Consider the following 7592-nt stretch of genomic DNA (forward strand, 5'->3'; position numbering starts at 1 on the left):
TAATCATTTTTATAGGAAACAGAAGGGGGTTTTGGGACAGGTACATGGACAATATATTCAATTACTCGTCCTGTATCTAGAGAGTGCCCCAGGCAGGATCCCTCAACCTCCAGGAACTTTATAAGATGTAATTCTGCTCACCCACTTTAAGTCTTTTCCTGGAAAAAAGGCTGAAAATAAATAAAGATGGAAATAAACAAGTACCCTCTATCCTTTAGGATCTATAAAGGAAAACTAGACTGATAAGCACGATGTTTCATGACTTAAAAAAAAAAAGAAGCAAACAGCTTTTTTCCCCCTGACTATAAATATTTTCTGTTTAATCATTTAATAGATTTTACTGAGTGCTTAATATATACTGCATAAAAGGCCAATGAAATTCCACATTAAAGAAATCTTTTTGACTTTGTTCCTTATTTAAGGTCTTTGACCATGGAATGCCGAAAATGTTAAAATTCTTCCTTTTTATCCCCCTCCCACCCCCCCCAATCCTACCCATTCGTATCACAGAACGCTTTGGGAAATGAGTTAACCAGTCTTTTAGTGCTGGATACTGAGGTTTTCCAGTTCTTCGCCGCCATAAATAACACTGCGGTGGACATTCTTATACCCCCAACTTTGGACACATGTGAGATTGTCTCTTTAGGAATAAATTCCTAGGGGTGGAAAGGTTGAGCCAGACGCTCTGTTTCTTTTTGCGCACACAAAAGACCCTGTGTTGGTTTTACAAATACTAGGTAATCACAGACTCGTACAACATCGGGGTTGGAAGGGACCCTGGAGAAGCACCAACCCAAGCCCTCCCGCAGCACTGGGCCGACCTGGGCTGGAAGCCAGGTCGGTGGGCTTCTCACAGCTGCTCAGTGGAGGAAAGGCATCCTGGAGGGCCGTCGGGGAGGCACCACTGGTACCCGCCTCTGCATCTGCTGCCTCAGGCCCCTTGCCTCTCCTGTCTCAAGGGGCTTTCTCTTTCAAGCCAGCGTGTCATATTTACGAGCCATGGGACGTTGACCAAGAATCAAAAGGCAGGAGAACTGAGATCCAATATGGCACCCACTCTTCCCCTTAAAGGACAGCCAAGAACTCAAAGTGCCCCAAGGCACTTGTGTGTGCGTGCGGATGCGCGTGCTCAGGGGCACACTCATGCAGGGATTGCTTTGGGGAGCTTAGGAGGAGGGGTCCACATGATGCCACATGATCATTGATTTCCCTGCAATGCAGCTCTGACCCCGCGGCTTAGATCGCCTACAGAAAGCACGAGGCTGACAGTCTTTTGAATGATTTCCCACACTTGCCCACTGCTTGTCTTGGAACTGGGGGGATGTGTTTGCAGGATTCTTGGTAGGAGGTGACGAGCAGCTCGGGTCGCTGACCTGAGCAGCCTAGGGCACGGGAGAGAAGCGGAGCCCAAGGAGACCCAGGGCGGATTCAGAAGCTGGAGCACCTGCTAACTGGCTCCTGGACAGGGACCAGTGCATTCCCTGAGTCCCTATCCCTCGTGTGTTTGATTTTAACAAAACCCAGCTTTTTTCAAGAGGGAAAAGGGAGGAAGCTCCTGAGATGCCTCTGACTTTAATTTGGGGGAAAATAACATCTGATCCTTGTCTGAAGACACAGGTCACCACATGAGAGCAAAGGCTCCTGAAGCTCCATTCTTATTTCTGGCTTGGAAAAGTTCTTGATGTTTCATAGAAAACCTTCCCACATCCTCCCACACCCATCGGTTCCTCCACCCTGCCCTGACTTCTTCTACCTCCTGACACAGATAATTAATGGGACAGGAAGTGGGCTGGCCAAGAAGTCTTCACCAAGGGGGGCCGGGGTGGAACCACGGTCTGGGATCTCTTGGGGCTCTGGGGCTTCCTTGGATTTTAGACTGGGTTCATGCCAGGAAAGGCAGTGCACTGGGGTTTAGGGAATTCTCTCTGGTCCCACTACCTGAGGTCAGCTCTAGAGCCAGAGACGATGTCCTCATTTCTTCTTCCCATGGTACGTACCACCGCGCTGCTTACGTAGCAGGGATTCCAAACAGGTTTGTTGAATGAAGTGAATGATTCACTTCGCGTTGTGTAGGCTTTCTCGAGTCCAGGTGTGGCCACATGGGTATGTGTGCTGACCTTAGCTTCCAGCCCTGATAAGCACTGGAGGATTGCCTGGTGAAGTGGGACAGGAAATAGGATGCCTCTCCAAGGTTAGGAAAAACCCCTCTCCCTCTTCATCGGGCCCAACCCAGCCCCCACGCCCTGCTGCATGCAGTGAGGGTCTAGGCCACATTAAGAATGACAGACAAATGGCTGACTTGATCTCAGGCAAGGACATATTTCAGACTGAGTTACACCTAGGTCCTCTGAGAAGCAGGGACAGACAGAAAGAAGGTGAAAAAAGCAAGGCCAGGTGACTGGCTTACTTTAAGGTGCCACAGAGGGGTGAGGCGGGGTTAGAATTCATCTCACACTGTTCTTGACACCCCATGAACTCTGCCGTTTGACTATGTTCACACGGAGGAGGACACCTCGGGAGAGTATTGCTCAGCAAGCCAGGCTCCTGCCCAGGGTGACTTTTCTACTTTGTGCAACGTGTCATGGAGGGCAGTGTGACCTGGGAACTCAGTTCCATATTGCTGTTTTATATCTCCCCATTTCCCTCTTTTAAATGTCCTGGAGGTGTGAGCAGTGAGTATGAGCTTGCACGAGTGTGTGTCCTCAGTGTGGCTTTGAGGGCTGACTTGAATCACTGGGGGCTGGTACTAAAATGATTCAATTGCACCTACACCAAAATGCCCTCTCCCTTCCCCCTGATGGTTGAGAAGAGAGACAAGCTTCAGGCCAGGAATCTGTCCCCTGTGTTCTCTGGCCTAGTGTCATGGACCTGTAACCGCTGCTTGTCCAGTAAGGCCTCCCCTCCCCCTTCCCAACTTCTGTCCCCTGACTTTGCACAGGAGGGAGGGAGTGAGGCACACTGATGGGATCTGCAGTGTCTTTTCTCTGTTGAGGTCTGGGAGAGGTGGAGAGGAGGTTCTAGATGTTCCAAGGAAATCCACCTCCCCTTTCTTTCTTTCTTTTTTTTTTTATAAATGTTTTATTTTTTTTAAAGATTTTATTTATTTGACAGAGAGATAGCACAAGTAGGCAGAGAGGCAGGCAGAGGGAGAGGGAGAAGCAGGCTCTCCGCTGAGCAAGGAGCCTGATGTGGGGCTTGATCCCAGGACTCTGGGATCATGACCTGGGCCGAAGGCAGCCGTTTAACTGACTGAGCCACTCAGGCACCCCATCCACCTCCCCTTTCAAAGGGGTCACATTACCCCCCATGACTTCTGATCTTCGTCTCCGGATTTCTAGGGAAGGCTTTTTACTGCTCCTTATAAACTGACTACGAAGGCCCCGGTGGTTTTAAGTTCTGGATTTAGCCTTTAAATTTAAAGCCTAAGAGACCTCCTACAGGTAGTTGGTTCCACAATCCTCAGTTTTCCCATCTCTAAAATAGGGGCACCCACTGAGCACTGCCTTGAACAGGAGGATGGACTTGGAAGAGTTAGGTGTAGTCTACATAGTCCCTGGGCTCTGAGCTGCCTCACATCACAGGCATTGGGCCAGTAGAGCCTTTGAAGCCCTCCCTGCTCTGTTCTTTTCTTGTTTTACAAGCTGTAAATCATCAACGATTCAGGCCTTGATCCTTTCAGACATGGAGACTCACCCTTTGTGCCCCCACCCAGATCCCTCTTTTCCTCCTTCTTAATTTATGGACTTTTATGTAAAAAGGGCTATAATAAACAGACGTCTCTAAAATGATGTTCCGTTCTTTAAATCAAACTCCAGACCGGCGGTATCACGTGAGTCAAGGATAATTCTCCCCTCGTGGTGCGGGGTCCCTATCAGGAGATTAAGCTTGTAATGTGGAATAAAGCTTAATCCTTATGTCTTCTCCACTGCCTCCCCATATAATTTAAAAGCAACATCGGTTTCTTCTGGGTTTGAACAAAAATCCCTCCAATCATCTTAATGATTTAATCATCTTCAGTTAAATGTGAAATTGGAGTGAATGACAGAAAACAAAAACAGGTTGGTAGACCAAGAGTTCATGTTTCTTGACCTGAAACCCATGTCGGTACTACCCCTGAGACATTTTGATGTGTGTGTGTTCACATAGTAGTAGAGTCAGAAAAGTTTCTTTTTTCCTACTAATGTCCAATGACTGGGGGAAAAATATATGAAGAACTCCATATATTAAAAATAAAACACTTTGAAACTATCATGTCAAAGTAGACCAGTTCCAGAGAAATGAAATGTCTTATATACATTGTAAATGTCTTTGTAAATGTCTTATATACTTTGTGAATGTCTTTGTAAATATCTTATGTACTTTGTAAATTAAGGAAACATACGCTTACTTTGAATGAGAATAACACATCAATTTATCACTTAATTCTATATTATAGCCATATAAAGAAGACTGAGGGGGAAAATGGGAGTCCAAAAACAGGAGGAATGTTCTAGAAGTGGGGGGGGGGAGGTGGAGAGGGTGGGGAGAAAAAGTGGAAGAGAGAATGAGACAGAAAACACAGAGGATGCACAGAGACTCATTCATTTATTCCCCATTTATTTAGCATCTGTCAGACAGGAGGGAGGACCTGGGAAAGAGCATGTCTAATCTAAAGAGTTCTGGGCTCTCAAGTGCCTCCCATCACAGGTGTTGGGCTTCACAAGGTGCTAGATCTTTCCCCATGGGTTCTCTGTTTGCCCTCTCCCCCAGGAGCCAAGGGAGATGGATAAAGGAACCAAAGCATACATGTGGCAAGGTAGGGACCTGAGGTAGGCAGAGGTGGAAGGCAGACCCCCGAGAGGGATGTGCTAAGTCTGAAGGTACTGTGTGAAGAGAGTCTCTGGGCATCATTATCTGTCTGGTGGAAGGTGCTCGGGGCCATCAGGAGGATATGGCATCCTTGGCTGGCATCCTTGCTAGGATTAAGTCCCAGAGGTTGTACCTCTGCACAAACACCATCTTCCACTGCTCTGATGACACTCCAAGGGATTGCTGAGCTGCTGGAGATTTCAGGGGGAGCTGACTGAAGATCGTAGTGTTCTTTAGGATCCCTTGGGGTGTTTGTTGTGAACGCATGCACCACAGCTCCCCACCTCCCAGATCTGATTTTGGTAAGCCTGGGATGTTGATTTTTAATAGGTACCCTCCAGGTGATTCTGATATAGGATATCCTGGGCTGAAAGTAAAGAAAGTAAAGAAAGCCTCCTCCATTGGGTATTTCAACCCCCAGCTTCTTGTTCTAGGTTCCACGCGCACAGAACCATTAAAGTCATAGATGGGGTCGGGTGTTGTTATGAGATTCTCCACACCACTGATAATTTTAAGGCTATTTCCCCAGATTGCTTCCTTTGTCTGATATACTCTCTTCTGCCCCTCTCATAGACCTTGGTCTACTCTGCACATAACCACACCTCCACCTGCATCTTCAGTGGATGGTTCTTGTATACCTTGTATAAAACTTCCTTCTTATGACCTTGCCTTTCTCTGCCTAAGGATTTTATATGGCTCTGGAGTGTTCTTAGTCTGTGCTGCAGCTGACCAGAAGCACCAGGGAGTGAATTCTCAGGAGAGTCACTGAAGCAGGGACAAATTGCTCTTGGTAGTGAAATAGCCCAGCCTCCTTGCTTCCTGAACAGACAACTCTGAGGCACCTTTCACACAGTCTATAAAAGGTCCCCAGGAGGATGGAGGCCTGGCTACTCACCACAGATGGCAACATACTGGACAACTACTTGGCTTTTCTTTCTTCCCAGTCATGCTCCCCGCACACCCTCACAGAGCCTCCCAGAATCACGTCCCAGACAAATGACTTGCACACAAATCCTTGTCTCAGCCTCTCCTTAGGGACACCCAAACTAGATGATTTTTCTTTTTTCCTTAATTTTTTTATTGTTATATTAATCACCATACATTACATCATTAGTTTTTGATGTAGTATTCCATGATTCATTGTTTGTGCATAAAACCCAGTGCTCCACGCAGAACGTGTCCTCTTTAATATCCATCACCAGGCTAACACATCCCCCCACACCTCTCCCCTCTAGAACCCTCAGTTTGTTTTTCAGAGTCCATCGTCTCTCATGGTTCATCTCCCCCTGCGACTTACTCCCCTTCATTCTTCCACTCCTGTTATCTTCTTCTTTTTTTTCTTAACATATATCGCATTATTTGTTTCAGAAGTACAGATCTGTGATTCTACACTCTTGCACATTTCACAGCGCTCACCATAGCACATACCCTCCCCAATGTCTATCACCCAGCCACCCCATCCCTCCCACCCCCCACCACTCCAGCAAACCTCAGTATGTTTCCTAGGGTTAAAAATTCCTCATATCAGTGAGGTCATATGATACAAGTCTTTCTCTGATTGACTTATTTCACTCAGCATAACACCCTCCACTTCCAACCACGTCGTTGCAAATGGCAAGATCTCATTCCTTTTCATGGCTGCATGATATTCCATCGTGTATATATACCACTTCTTCTTTATCCATTCATCTGTCGATGGACATCTTGGCTCTTTCCACAGTTTGGCTATTGTGGACATTGCTGCTATAAACATTGGGGTGCACGTACCCATTCGGGTCCCTACATTTGTATCTTTGGGGTAAATACCCAGTAGTGCAATTGCTAGATCGGATGGTAGCTCTATTTTCAACTGTTTGAGGAACCTCCCTACTGTTTTCCAGAGTGGCTGCACCAGCTTGCATTCCCACCAACAGTGGAGGAGGGTTCTCCTTTCTCCACATCCCCGTCAACATCTGTCGTTTCCTGACTTGTTAATTCGAGCCATTCTGAGTGGTGTGAGGTGGTATCTCATTGAGGTTTTGATTTGGATTTCCCTGATGCTGAGCGATGTTGAGCACTTTTTCATGTGTCTCTTGGTCATTTGGATGTCTTCTTTGGAAAAATGTCTGTTCATGTCTTCTGCCCATTCCTTGATTGGATTATTCGTTCTTTGGGTGTTGAGTTTGATAAGTTTTTTATAGATTTTGGATACTAGCCCTTTATCTGATATGTCATTTGCAACTATTTTCTCCCATTCTGTCGGTTGTCTTTTGGTTTTGTGGACTGTTTCTTTTGCTGTGCAAAAGCTTTTTATCTTGATGAAATCCCAATAGTTCATTTTTGCCCTGGCTTCCCTTGCCTTTGGCGATGTTTCTAGGAAGAAGTTGCTGCGGCTGAGGTCGAAGAGGTTGCTGCCTGTGTTCTCCTTTAGGATTTTGATGGACTCCTGTCGCACGTTTAGGTCTTTCAAGCATTTGGAATCTATTTTTGTGTGTGGTGTAAGGAAATGGTCCAGTTTGATTCTTCTGCATGTGGCTGTCCAATTTTCCCAACACCATTTGTTGAAGAGACTGTCTTTTTGCCATTGGACATTCTTTCCTGCTTTGTCAAAGATAAGTTGACCATAGAGTTGAGGGTCCATTTCTGGGCTCTCGATTCTGTTCCATTGATCTATGCGTCTGTTTTTGTGCCAGTACCATACTGTCTTGATGATGACAGCTTTGTAATAGAGCTGGAAGTCCGGAATTGTGATGCCGCCAGCTTTG

This window comes from Callorhinus ursinus, unplaced genomic scaffold, assembly GCF_003265705.2.
Source record: "Callorhinus ursinus isolate GAN/ISIS: 27379988/994484 unplaced genomic scaffold, GSC_fseal_2.0 scaffold43, whole genome shotgun sequence".
Classification (NCBI taxonomy): Eukaryota; Metazoa; Chordata; class Mammalia; order Carnivora; family Otariidae; genus Callorhinus; species Callorhinus ursinus.